Below are 14,734 nucleotides of genomic sequence, written 5' to 3' on the forward strand. Positions count from 1 at the left end.
CCTGAGAAACACATGGCTCAGTGACACAACACAAAGTTGGAATCAAAGATGGTGCCAGGTACAGAACAGATGCTCTAAAACTAAGTGGAGTTTATAAAGGGACTGCAAGGCTGTTTCAACATTTGAAAACCAATCAGTGTAAGTCACCATATTAGCAGACTAAAGCAGGGGTGGCCAAACTACGTCCAAATCCAGCCCATTGTGTATTTTGTAAATAAAATTTTATTGAAACATAGCCATGCCCATTTATTTACATATCATACTTTCATGCTACAATGTCAGAGTTGAATACTTTTAACAGAAATGGTATAGCCTGCAAAGTTGAAAATAATTTACTATGGCTCTTTTCAGAAAGAAATTTGCCCATCCTTGCTCTGACTGTTAGGAGAGAGCACTATCACCCACAACACTGCAGCAACTCCAACTCCCTCTGCTCTCTGCTCTGCATTCCAGACTGGGAGACAGATGAGCATTAGGGTAACAGACTACCACGGCTGGAAACCAGGCCACTGCCTTCCATGAGAAAAGCAATCCGAAGTATGATTTCTGCTCCTCCTTCCCACTAGTCCCATTCCCCAGGGATCTCTGGAATAATCTGTCATAAGTTATTACTAGAGCTTTCATAATAAATGCTTGGCAGTTACTGGTTCTATATCTCTATGTTCCCCTTCCCAATCCAAATGTCCCAGAAAAGGAGGTCTTGAATCAATTATCTAAGGTTCTACTTCAGCAAACAAGGCAAAGGAAGAGCAACTAAACCAAACAAGCACAAGAAAAATAACAAATAAAAATTAATAAACCAATGAAATTGAAAACAGAAAAATAACAGAGAAAAATCAATTAAACCAAAAGCTGTTCCTTTGAAAAGATTAATGAAATTGACAAACCTTTAGGTTGACAGAGAACAAAAAAGATGCAAACTATCTATCAGGAATAAAAAAGGAGACATCACTACAATCCCTAAAGACAGTTAAAAGTTAGTAAGTAAAAATTGTAAACAATATTTGCCCATTAATTCCACGTTAGATGAAATAGACCAATTACCCAAAAAAACACAAGCTATCAAAAATCAAAACGAAACAGCCTGCATAACCCTATATTTATTAAAGAGATTAATTTGTAGTTAAAACCCATCCTATTTAAAAAAAAAAAAAAACAACTCCATGTTCAAATGACTTCACTGGCAAATTCTACCAAAAATATAAGGAATAAATAACAATCTTATACAAACTCCTGTAGAAAATAGAGGGGAAGGGAACACTTCCCAACTCATTTCATGAGGCAACCTATATCTTAACACCAAAATAAGGAAAAGAGATCAATATCCTTCATGAGCATAAAAACAAAAACCTCAACAAAATGTTAGCAAATTGAATCCAGCAATATACAAAAGGATTAACAATATACCACATTCAACTGGAGTTTATTCCTGGAATGTGAGGCTGGTTAAACATTTGAAAATCAATTAATGTTATTCAGCATATCAATAGGCTAAAGCAGAGGTCGGAAAACTATGCAGTTAGCTTTTATAAATAATAGTTACTGGAATATAGCAATATCCATTCATTTATGTATTGTCTATGGGTGCTTTCATGCTACAATGGCAGAGCTGAGTCAGAGCAGAGACTGTATGAGAGTTGAGCAGAGAACTGAAGAGCAGCTTATAGGCCATAAAGTGTAAAATATTTACTATCTGGCTGCTATGCTTTAAATGTTTGTGTCCTCCCAAAATTCACATGTCCAAAGCCTAATCCCCAAAGATGATGGTATAAGGAGAGACCTTTGAGAAGTGTTTAAGTCATGAGGGTGGAGCCCTCATGAATGAGATTAGTGCCTTATAACAAAGCCTCCATAGAGATCCCTAACCACCCTCCACCATGTGAGGACACAATGAGAAGATGATGGCTATGAACAGGAATAGGGCTCTCACCAAACTGCAAGCATGTTAGTGCCTTGATCTTGGACGTCCCAACCTTCAGAACTGGATCAATAAATTTCTGTTATTTATAAGCTACCCAGTCTATGGTATTTTATTATAGTGGCCTGAACAGACTAAGAAACTTAATCTTTAAGAAAAAGTTTACCACCTTGGCCAGGTGGCTTAGTTGGTTGGAGCATCATCCTGTACACCAGGTTGCAGGTTTGATGCCCAGTCAGGGTACATACCTAGGTTGCAGGTCCAATTCTTGGTCATGGCATATACAGGAGGCAACTGGTTGATGTTTCTCTCTCTCTCTCCCCCTTTTTCCCTCTCTAAAATCAATAAACATATCCTCAGGTGAAGATTTTTAAAACGTTTTCCAACTCATAGACAGAAGAAAAAAATATGATCATATCAACATATCAAGAAAAAAACACTTGAAAAAAATCATTATCCATTCATGATTTAAAAAATCTCATCAAACCAGGGGTAGAAGGAATTTCTCCAAAATGATAAAGGACAATTACAAAAACCTTACAGCTAACATTGATCATAATAGTATGAGACTGAATACTTGCCTCTTAAAATTAAAAATAAAGCAATGATGTCTATTTTCACCACTGCTATTTAACATCATACTGAAGACCCTAACCAGCACAGTAAGGCAAGAAATATAAAAATCAAACAAACTGGATAGAAAGCAAAACTGTCCTTATTCACAGATGACATGATTACTGACATAGAAAATGCCAAAGAAACCACAGAGAAGTTGCTATAACCAGTGAGTTTAGGAAGCTCACAAGATATGAGAACAATATATAAAAATCAATCATTAAAAAAAGAAAAGTGCAGAGAAATAGTTAAGAGGCAGATGAAGGTTGAAAATGGGTTCTATAGCCCAGCCTCCGAAATTTTAAAAATTATATATTTTTATTTGTTGGTTAACTACCAATAACTATATACTATTTTGTATATTATATACTAAATTATATTAATTTCCAAATTCTGTATTTTGCTTTACTTTATTCTCTGATATAAAATTTTTGAAGATCCATTAAATAACAAATAAATTGTATTCACACATACAAGCAATGCATGATTAATTGAATGATAAACAGAATTTGAATAATAGCACCATTTACAACTGCACCAAAAATATGAAATACATAGCTATTAAGTCTAGCAAAATATGTTTGGTAGTAATATGTTAAAACCATAAAACTTAGAAGAGGAAATCAAAGAAGACCTAAGTAAGTGGGCAGGTATAGCTTATTATGTATTAGAAAGCCCAGTATTGTTAAGATGTCAATTCTCCCCAAATGGATCTATAGATTCAATACAATACCAATTAAACTTTCAGGAGAATTTCACAGAGAAATCAGTAAGACAATTCTTAAATATATATAAAAGGCAAAGATCTAGAATAACCAAAACAATTTTGAAAAGGAAGAACTAAATTGAAGGACTCATACCAACTGATTTTGAAACTTATGAAGTTATAAAAATCAACCCTGGATGGGTAGCTCAGTTCGTTAGAGTCATTCCAATATACCAAGGTTGTGGGTCTACCCCTAGTCAAGACACATGATAAGAATCAACCAAAGAATGCATAAATAACAAATTGATGTTTCTCTCTCTCTCTTTCTCTCAAATCAATTTTTAAAAGTTATAATAATCAAGATAGTGTGGTATTGCTGAAAGGATAAACACATACTAATGGAACAAAATATCCAGAAATAGGCCCACATATACACACTTAATTGATTTTCAGCAAAGATACAAAAGCAATTCAACAGAAGAAGAATATGCAAAAAAGAACCTCTATTTATACCTAGTACTACATACAAAAAAAGTACCTCAAAATGGATCAGATATAAATATAAACCGTAAAACTATAAAATATTGTGAAGAAAGTATTGGACCAAAACTTAATGACCTCATTTTAAGTAAATGTTCCTTAGATAAAAAAACAAAAGAATACATTTTTAAAATTTGATAAACAGCACTTCATTAAAATTGAAAATTTTTCTGCAGTAATAAACATTTTAAGAGCATGAAAAGACAAGAACTAGAAAATGAGAAAATATTTGCCAACAAAATATTTTGAATATATTTTGAATATATTGTTGGCAAATATTCTGTACCCAATAAAGGACTCATGTCCAAAATATAAAAAGAATTGTATCTCAAATCCCAGTCATTAGTATCAATAAAACTGAAACAAAAGACTTAGATACTTCACCAAAGACAACACACAGATTGCAAATAAGCCAAATAACAAAGATGCTCAGCATCATTAGTCACTATTGAAATGCAAATTAAAATGACAATGACAAAACTATATCTATTAGAATATCTAAAATTTTAAAAACCTAGTAAGTAGTAAATGCCAACATGGATGTGAAAACTATAATCCTCATGCATTGCTAGTGAGAATGCATAATGGTACAGCTACTTTGATTTGGTATTTTATTATAATACACTTAACATAATACCCAGCAATCCCACTCCTAGGTATTTTATCCAAGTGAAAATATTTGAAAACATATCATTTGAAAATATATGTTCACATAAAAACCTGTACACTAAATATTTATACTCAGTTATTTAGTATCACCCCAAACTGGAAACAACCCACATGTCCTTCAGTTGGTGAATAAACCCATTGTGGTACTTCCACATAATGAAATAATATTCAGCAACAGAAGGGAACAACCTACTGATACACCCAATTACATGGATGCATCTCAAGAACACTGTGCTAAATGAAAGAAGGTTGTATCACCCTCCATTTACACAGCATACTGCAGAGGTAGAATCACAGGGTGGTTCCCAGGGTCTTCAACTGGTGAAGAGTTAACTACATAAGTGTACAAGACAATTTCGGTGGGTGATGGAACTGGTCTGTATCTTGACTATGAAGGTGCTTGCATGACTATATATGATTGTCAAAACTCAGAACTACATACTAAAACGGGGAATTTTTTGTATGTCAATTATACCCCAATTTTTTTAAAAAATGAGAAAGAAAAATGTCTTCAAAAAAACTCCACTATAATGCAGCATTGAAAAGAAAACTTATTGTGTACCTAAAACAATGCCTGACATTTGACAAGCAATGGAATCAAAGGATAGTGTAGAAACTGCCAAATTTATCAGAATAAAGAACACACTCTTCATGCTAGAAAAAGTTGGTGTGATTGATTCATGTGCAACAGATGATCATTGGTTACTGAACAATAGTTTTTTCAAAGCCTTCAGTTAACTTTCAGGAGAAGATATTTAACTTTCAGCAATATTATCATATTTACTTATAGGGGAAAAAAGAACTCTTAAGTTTAGCCTAAAGGTAATGTAGATAAAATCATGGTATACTTTATCATTCCTCTGAATTATTCTGTCAATTCTAAAGACTCTAAATGTGGCAATCAAAATCATGGGCACATACAAAACTGGCAAAGAAAGCAGAGATAATTAATAGTTCAACCTCACTTGTGATGATTAATAAAAAATACAATAAAATATTATAAAAGCAAAGATAACAGGGTATTTTTTAAAACTACATGTCATGATCAAATATTTATCCCATGGATTCAAGAATGAATTCAAGGAATTAAAAAATCATGAACACAGCCTTGACTGGTGTGGCTTATTTGGCTGGATGTCATCCCACAAGGTGAAAGGTCACTGGTTGATACCCAGTCAGGACACATGTCTGGGTTTTGGGCCAGGTCCCCAGCTGTGGGCACGTAAGAGGCAACTGATAGATATGTTTGATGTATCTCTCGCACATTGATGTTTCTCTTCTTCTCATTCTTCCCCCCTTCCCCTCTTTCTCTAAAAATAAATAAAAAAAATATTTTTTTTAAATCATGAATACAGATTATGAAAAACAGCATTTCATCTTGAAATCATGTGTAACTCTGACAGACAACCACCATTCAGAAGGATCTTAATATTTTGATTCTGATAATAATGAAGAAAGTGGAACACAATTTTGTGAATAAAATTATAATTTAAATATTTTCTAAAGTTGTGTATATTAAAAGAAGTGCTTTTTCCTTGAGAAACAATAAAGTGATATGAATCTTAAAGTCTATGGCAACTTGTAATCAAGAAAATGCTGAATATCATCTCCTATTTTTTTTCTCTTCAGCTAGCCTGAGATGGTTTCTGTTCATTTTGAATAATCCTTGCTAGTACATGAATCAAAGAAATAATTACAAAGTGAAAAAGCAACCAAGACTGATTCTCAAATCTGTCTGACATTGGAAACACCTGGGGAGCTTTGTAAAAACAGAAATTCCCTGAGCCCACCCAGGTGCTGGCTGGAGACTAGGGAGGTGTGGCTTATTCATAAATGAGGCTCCCAAAAGGATTTTTTATTATGCAGCTCTGGAACCCCTGCTGTGAGGAAATAGAGGCATTAGGCATGTCCTTCCTATGAAAATTTTTTCAATGTGGTTGTAGGTGTAAAATTTTAGCATGAAAAGAACAAAATGAAAGATATAAACATTCAATAAAAATACATGACTTATCACATTCAAAAGAATTTTACAGGTACTAATTGCTACAGACATTCAAATAAGGAAGAGAACTTGAAGAGATTAGAGAGCAGCCCCCATTTAGAGAGTGGTGCCTGACAGGTATTAGGAACATAATTCATTCCATGAATAAATATAGAAGGACTGTCAGTCAAAGAGGCAAGTGAAGAATATTCCAGGAAAGGATAAACTCATGGAACAAGTGTAAGTTGGGTTCAGGGACAAGTTAACAAGCCTTGTTGGTTTGGAGGTCAAATTATGGAGGCCCTTGAACTTTGGGTTAAAGTTGCCTTGTGAGAAGCTGGGAGCCACTAAAGGTCTCTGAAGATGGAGTGACACTGTTAGACTTTGTTTTAAGATTAACAAAGCACTCAAGTGTAAAATGTGTTTGTGGCACAGAGAAGCCATAGTTAATAGTCCAAGTGTGAACCAGTGAAGGTCTGGTCAGGAGCAATAGCAATATGAAAGTAAAACCAAGGTTTTCTCTGACTGGGATAACCACACTATCCACAGGAGGAGTGGCTGAGCCCCTGTGGTCATCTACCACCAGCTGGTGCCCTAGGCAGCTGCCCAATCACTACAGAAGGCCTAGAACTCCCTGAAAAACTACTGGTTAAAACATGAAAGGGTAAAATCAGCAGCCATTGCATTAACTGTACCATGCCCACCGTGAGGCTCCACTGTGAAGACAGATGCTTTTGGTAATAACAAGAGGCAATTTACCAGCTAAGGGCCGTGTTCCTCCAGGTAACACTGAAACAACCTGTTGCCTCCTCATTAATGTACTGATTTCTACAAGGTTGGCAACCAAGTGATTATAAAAATGATCACTAACACAAAAATATCGAATGGCAACTTAACTTGGAGAACAGGGAAAGGAAGGAATAGATCCATTTTAGTCATAATCTATGAACAGGCTTAGTACTTAGAAGGAAAAATACATAAAGTTCAGGAGAAAAAATAGAATGGTTATACCTAAGCATAAAGAGGAAATTGGAGAAGTGAGAAAGATGAGTGAAAGTTCCAGCAGAGGGCAAATCCTTTAGAATCTTTTATTGAACACTTTCATTCACCTCATTAGCCAGTACTTCAACCCAGATGTCCAAGCACCTGTGGTGTGTAAGGCACTGAGGTAAGCGTAAGGATACAAAGATGAACCTTTGTCCTCAGGAGCTTATAGCCTAGTGGAACACCAAGCCTTACAACTACATCATAAGAAAAGGTAACTGAGCACTTGTTCATCTGCCCACAGCCCCCTCATGTAAGCAAAGAAGGGGTTCCTCTCTGCATTTACAGATGCACACAGGGACCTGGACAGCACTGGAGCTGACTCCAAATGGTGGCCTCTTCCTGGATTTTCACACAGCCTTGGAGAACACTCCATCTAGTCTAGCCCTAGAAAAGGAGAAGGGCATTCCTGCCAGAGTCTGTGGAGATGGCCAGAGCCTTGAAGTGTTCATAAGTGTAAAAATTCCTGTGATGGATGGTGCATTTCAGAGTCAAGGCAGACCAAGAATACAGTGTCAGAAACAGGTACTGAGTCTGAATCTTAGGTGGGATGGGGGCTAGGACTGCAGGGTACATAGTGTTTATGTGGACAGATACAAGGCACCTGCAGGCAAACAGATGGCAGTAATCACAGAGTCAGGCTAGATAAAGTAACATTCACCTCTGCTCTCCAGAGACCCCCAGACTAAAGAGAAGAAACTTCAAGGACTCTGGAGAACCAGGTGGAGCATGTGATGGAACCAATTAGCATCCATTCCTCTGGCCTAGGTCAGGCCTTCCCACTCCCATGACCATCCTCCACCAGGGTGGGTGATAAGGTCCTGGCTGATTCCAGTTTTGCCCCCAGCCCCAACCATTGGGCCTCTTGGGCCAGGGTTTTCACCTCAGTATAATGGAGGTGTCAGGTGGACTGGTCTCCTGCAGCCCAAACGCTGGCCATTTCAGAACCAGGAAATGAGTTATAATAAATGAAGCATAAGGAAAGAACACAAAGCCCTAGAAACCTAAAACTTCCATGGGGCTGGGCTTTCACTCTGGCTGTAGATTTGCTTCTTATAATTCTTGATCCAGTATACAATTAAAATAAAATTTTTCCAGGAATATCCTGGGCAGCAGAGGAAAAACTAGCCTGGACTGAAAACCACTCTCAAAATAAATCTCAGGACAAGCAGGACTGCATGGTTGACAGCTCCCCACAGGGTCAAAGGTGCGGCACCAGGTTCCAACAAAGAAGGAGCTGAGAGCTCTGAACACTGGAGCGGGGAGTTCCAGCCTTCCTATCTCCTGGCCAATACCTGCCCTCCCTTTTGCTCATGACCACCTCCCACCTCCTCATCTTGGAGGCCTTTCCTGATCACTCCAGCCTGTGAATTTCTTGCCAACCAAAAGTTCCCTAATTGAGTCTGTACCACAGAACCAGTCCCTGTTTTCTAATTATTGCATATTGGTTAGCTGTTTCCCCACAAAAACCCAAACTCTCTTGAGCTTATTGCCTTTGTTTCATAATCCTCCACAGGGCTAGATGGAGAATAGGTCCATAATTAATGTTTGTTGGCTGATCTATATATAGGTCATTCCACAGGCATAGAGAATAATACTTGGTATGTAGGGTAATAGCTATTCCTTCTTTTGTGCCTCTTTATAGTCACATATTCATTTAATTTTTATAACCATCCTCATTATCAGATGAGGAAACTGAAGTCATCCACTAAGGTTAAATATAATACAATGTCCATGAACATCCAGTTAGTCAGTGAATGAGATGTCTCTGCAACCAAGTTTAACACCTAAGATCACATTCTCCCCTTGTGCTGCTTCCTCTTGCCATAAATCTTAAGGAGAGCTACTCTCACTAGAAATCTCAATCTCTGAAAACAAAAAAGATAAACAGCATTTTCAACTTTGAAATTGATAAATCACTCAGGTTCTACATTAACAAATTAGCATCAGATCTGGGGGGCCCAGGGTGAGGAGGGGAGAGGAGCGGAGAATCAAGAAGTAGATCTGAAAGAAAAGAAAATCCTCTCCTCATCCCATTTCTTTTGTCTCCAGAGGGCTCTGCACTCAGGATCCAAGAAAAAAGGGGAGAAGAGAAAGGGGGACAGAAGTACTAACAGTGGTGGGATGGGAACAATGGGAAATTCGAGAAGCCAGATCTACACTAAAATTCCCACAGCTTCCTAGTGGGGTGCCTATTGTGATCATTTACCCTCAGACACTAAGGGACAGTGAGCAGGATGGCAATGAAAATAAGGTGGTGTGACCATGTGGAAATTCAGCCTCACTCCCAACCCACCAGCAGTAAACAGAGGGCAATTCTTACTGGCTCTCCTCCCACCCCAGTCCCGCTGGGAAGGCTGTCACTGTCCATTCAACATCAGCTACAGCCCTGGCATACCAGGTGCATACAGCAAGACAGGAGGGATGCATCTGTTGGCTTATAGTGGCAAACACCAAGGTCCACTCACCTCAAGATTATAAGGAAAGTTACATTTATTTGCTCAACATATTGGCTCAAAACAAACAAAAGCATGAAGCCAAAACTCAACAAAGAGACAGAGAATTCATCTGTGGAATGGCACAGGTGGGAGAGGTCAGTGGAGGTCATGTAGCAGAGCTCAGCCCAGCATATCAGCCTTTCTGTGTTTGTGGGGTAGGGAGGTAGACAAGTGAAAGAATGGGGCAGAAGTCACATGGAATGGAGCCTATTCCAGAGGCATCTGCCATGTCCTCACTCTGGATTACTGGCTGGATGGTTCCTTGATTATGAGCCCACCTGCCACCCATGTCCACTTGTGCATTTTCCATGCAAATGGTCTTACCTCAGGTCCTCTGGGTGTACCTTCTTTTGGTCAGAGGAAAATGACTCAATGGTCAAACTGGGAGTGGACAATGTCTTCTGTTGGAAAAGTTTACTTTCTAATGATTGTTTTCTGAATGCTATTCCACTTACAAAAAGGATAGAACAAGAAACTTTAAAGAATGAACAATTTCCAGTCAGTGTGTGTTGGTTTGAATTGGAGGAAGTGCATTTTAGGCTTTCAAGTGGCCTTGGTGTGTATTTCTAGAATACCAAGAATTGTTCTTAGAAAGATAGCAAATACAACTCCACATGTTCATGGGGTCTCCCATGAACCCCAAACCTCAGTCTGGGCTACATTCTCAAATTGCCATCTCCTGACTCTTACCAGGCAAAGAGCCAATAAATCAACTAGATCTGTTTCACAGACGCTAGACTCATATTTGGGGGGAAAAAGCAAGGGGTCATTGTTGTAGCCACTGAGTACATGGTGACTCCAGAGTATTCACAATCTATTCCTCTGAGGCTAGAGAAGACCTACCCAGCCAGAATGAAGACCCGTCCCTCACCTTTGGCACTACATGGGCCCCTCTCCCCTCAGCACCACCAGGGGTCAGCTTCCTTTCTGATGATCCTTCCCAGCAGATTCCCCTGCAACTGCCAATCGGGCCCCTCACCCTGTACTGAAGTGACTGCATCTGCCTAAGGTCACTCCACCTGACCTACCAATTAGACCAGGACCTTCCCAAGGGCCTGGTCTTCTCTGTACATGTCCCCCAATATCTGGCCCCTGGAGAAACAGTCTTCTGATGCAAGGTCAGTAAACCTCACACAAAGAAAAATGACTCCAAGACTGCAGCTAGACAGTTATTACACATAAGAAACCAAACACATTAATCCTTCACCACTGTAGGTTGTTCTCCAAACTCATGCCTAGTGCTGTGTGAGGACCAGCATCCTTTTGTATGCTCAATCAATGAGGAGGCAGACATGCACATCCTGGTGAAAAGGCTCTTACGTAAGCCCCAGAGTACCCACTGCCTAATCTAGCACCCAGCGTCCAGCCACTCCCCACTGAGAGCCAACTCCCCAGGCTCCTACCCTACTACTCTGGCTCAAGGCTGTTGGCCCACTGAGGGTGAGAAACAAAGGGCCAACCCCATTCTGGGCACCTGGAGACAACATTCCATGATGGCCTAGGGCACTGTGGGGCCAGCGGCACCACCTTCTACAGTCCCTGCAGTCTGCAAGGCAGGGAAAGAGATGAAGACAGGATCACAGAAAACAAGGAAAGGGCAAGAATTTAAGAGGAAAAAAAGAAGGGGGTGGGGAGGAGAAAGAAAGTGAGAAAAACAAAAACTATTTTCCTAGAACCTGAAATGCTTTTTAGGACCACAATAAGGTTACCAGAATCACCTATACTTCCCCCAGAGACTTGCATTGTGGATAGATAATGCTTTGAAATGTGGGAGGTTCCCCAAATGATCTTCTCAAGCTTCCCGCTTGGAAGTAATTTATTGACAGCTGTGCATTTTGACCAAAAGAACTGCATTAAGGCAGGGAAGAACCTACAGCCCCACTTGGAAGGGGATGCAGCTCTACAGCATGTTCCCTAAGGCTGGGGAGAACAGGGCACTGCACACACCCTGCTCTTTGAACTTGGGGAGAGGAGCGATGGTGAAAATCAGTGGCCTGGCACTATGCCCACTGCCCAGCTTCCATCAGCTATCCCCACATCCATCCAGCTTTTGAATGGCAATAGCTACTTTTGCCCCCTCTAGGCCCCAAAGGGGCGGGGCTTGCTCCTTTAGGTTATGATGTACAGGGTGCACACCGCAACAATAACAACAACATCCTGGAAAACCTCTCCCCACCAGCCCATCTTTGCGTCTACCATACCACTCCTAAATTCAGTCTTTTGGCTCTTGAAGGATGATAGTGGCACAAGTTCCAGGGAGTTCTACCTCGACCACTGACAGTTAACATCTGGGACTTAGTTTATTCAAAACTTTCCAACCTCAATCATCTGCAAACAAGGGTCCTTCAACCATGGAACCCCAGTTGCAGCAAAGGAGGCAGAGCGGGAGAGAAGTTGAAGTGGAGAGCTTGGAGTGAGAGCAGGACCGCAACGCCCAATGCCCCAGTTTTCCCTGAGACCCTGAAGCTGCCTTCACTGCCCTGCTGTCCTGGTCTCACATTTGAGCCTGGAGAACCTTAATACTTCACCCTGACCCCGCAGCTGCCATCAGGGAGTCCTCCTGCTAGGGGCTGGGGAACTGGAAGAAGAGCCACCTCTCTTTGTTGGGGGCTAGCGGCCATTCGAACCCCTCAAATCAAACGCAAAACCTTCGGATGACGCTAATAGAGACAACAGCATCACTGTCCCCAAGCACCTCACCTCCCTAAAGAAAACCCAGGCTGCCTGGAGTCCGGGGGTTGTCCCTTTACGTGCCCCAGTTCCTCCCCACGCCACACGCCACGCGCAGGAACCTCTCTTCAACAGGGGAGTCAGTGGCTGGCTTCCGAGGCAGGGTCTCTACCCCGACCCCCACCCTCGGGAAGTGACTCCCAAGGGCCGCGCCTGGACAAAAGCGTGGAGCGGGCTCACTCACCCGCGAGGGGAAGGCGGCCCGGGAGCCGAGGCTCAGCGCTTGCTCTGCTGCCAGCTGTCGACCAGGTGGTGCCGGGAACCTATAGATGTGTGGCCCAGGCAGGACCGAGCAGGACAGGGATGCGTAGTCCGGTGAGAGAGTGAGCAAGTGGGAGAATCCTGAGCGAATGCGCGCGAGTGGGAGACCAGCTGAGAGAGGGAGCAACTCAGAGTGCAAAGCTCTAAGTTCGGACTGAAATTGCGGACCCAGGCTCACACGCGCTGATTTGCATTTCATTTGCATAGCGCTCAGGGAATGGACCAGCGGCCCTTCCCGGCACACCCACGGCGCTCCTCGTGGGTGTGCCCAGCACAGAATCTAGAGCAGAACCCCTCACTTAAAGGGAATCCACCTCACTCTTGCCCCGCATCACCACAACTCCTCGAACACGGGCTTAGTGGTGGTCAAAGAGATTTCTCATTTTCTTTTTTTTGTATTTTCCTTGGATGGCCACTGGATACAGGGCAAACGAGGACCACACACTGGAAAAATTCTGTGAACTTTTAAATTAATTTACCTTTTCTTTGATGTGGCTCTATCAAACAACATGAATAATCTTACAGATCTCCCAAATGAATGTTCAGGGTTGTTTTTGTTTTTGTTTTTGACAAAGTATCATGAAAAGCGTAACTCGTTCTCTTTCAAGATTAGAAACAAGTTAACATGCAATTTTGTTCAGTAAATGAAGAAGAAATACGAAACTGTGTAGGCAGGATAACACATTCTCCTAAAATGCGAGTTCTGGAGTTGGGTACACTACCTTTACTTTCTACCTGCAAAACTTTGGGCTAGTTACTTATGATCTCTATGACTCAATTTTCTTATCTCTAAAATGGGGAAATCTAAGTGTCTTACAGGAATGTGACATATGGCAGTGTGTAACATATGGTTACTATTAATGGTTACTGCTGTGACACAGTCTACTTGGCTGAGAGGCAACCAGATCAAGGTGAGGCAAGGAGCAGAAAAGGAGAAGGGCCAGAGAAGCTTTAGAAAGCAAATAGATAATGTCCTAAGATTAGAGCCAGTATCTCCAAGGTTCAGACCAGGGTTTTCCACTCTGCTGTCAAGCTAACCAGACCCAGCTCTGAGAAACCATTATTATATCTTCTTTCTCCCCAGAAGATCCAAGCTTGGATGCACTTTGAAATCTCATCTTGGGAATATTCTGGAGAAATATAAAACATTCGACTCAGCCACTTCAAAGGATGGCGAAGGAAGGAAGGAAGGAAGGAAGGAAGGAAGGAAGGAAGGAAGGGAGGGAGGGAGGGAGGGAGGGAGGGAGGATGGATTAAACTATAAAGCAGGGTGTCCAACCCATAGGCTGCATGCAGCCCAGGATGGCTGTGAATGTGGCCCAATACAAAATCATAAATTTACTTAAAACATTAGATTTTTTTGTGATTACATGTTACAATGTATTTAATGTGTGGCCCAATACAACTCCTGTTCTTCCAGTGTAGCCCAGAGACACCAAAAGGTTGGACACCCCTGCAAAGGAAGCAAAATCTGTTCTGTGGTGGGAAAAGTCCCAGAGTGGAAAACCTGGGTGTTAGACTTGGTTCTGACACTAGCTTTGTGGAGCTTGCATGAGTCACTCTCTGGACCTCAGTTTTCTAATCTGTAAAATGAGGAAACTCCATCAGATTTTTTTTTCAGGCATCTTTCAACTCTGAAATTATAACCTCCAGTTTCCTCTGACATCTCCCCCTGTGTACTATTAAGAACCTCTGATTGGTTTAGAGTGTATCTACAAAGCCCGTTTAAAGTTCTCCTCCTGCTCCTCCTCTTCCTCCTCGTCTTTCTCCTC

General features: G+C 40.9%; 1 protein-coding gene across 2 annotated transcripts in view; it reads right to left on the reverse strand.

The window, feature by feature from the left end:
* The window catches only part of MYLK (myosin light chain kinase), a 291,257-nt gene extending 278,172 nt beyond the window's left edge, over positions 1-13,085 (reverse strand). For both annotated transcript variants that reach the window (XM_036018196.1, XM_036018195.1), the window contains exon 1: positions 12,886-13,085. The gene's annotated coding sequence lies outside the window, so the exon portion shown is untranslated. The remainder of the gene's footprint in view (positions 1-12,885) is intronic.
* Between the last annotated feature and the right edge of the window lie 1,649 nt (positions 13,086-14,734).

Source organism: Phyllostomus discolor, chromosome 2 (assembly GCF_004126475.2).
Source record: "Phyllostomus discolor isolate MPI-MPIP mPhyDis1 chromosome 2, mPhyDis1.pri.v3, whole genome shotgun sequence".
In the NCBI taxonomy this organism is placed as follows: Eukaryota; Metazoa; Chordata; class Mammalia; order Chiroptera; family Phyllostomidae; genus Phyllostomus; species Phyllostomus discolor.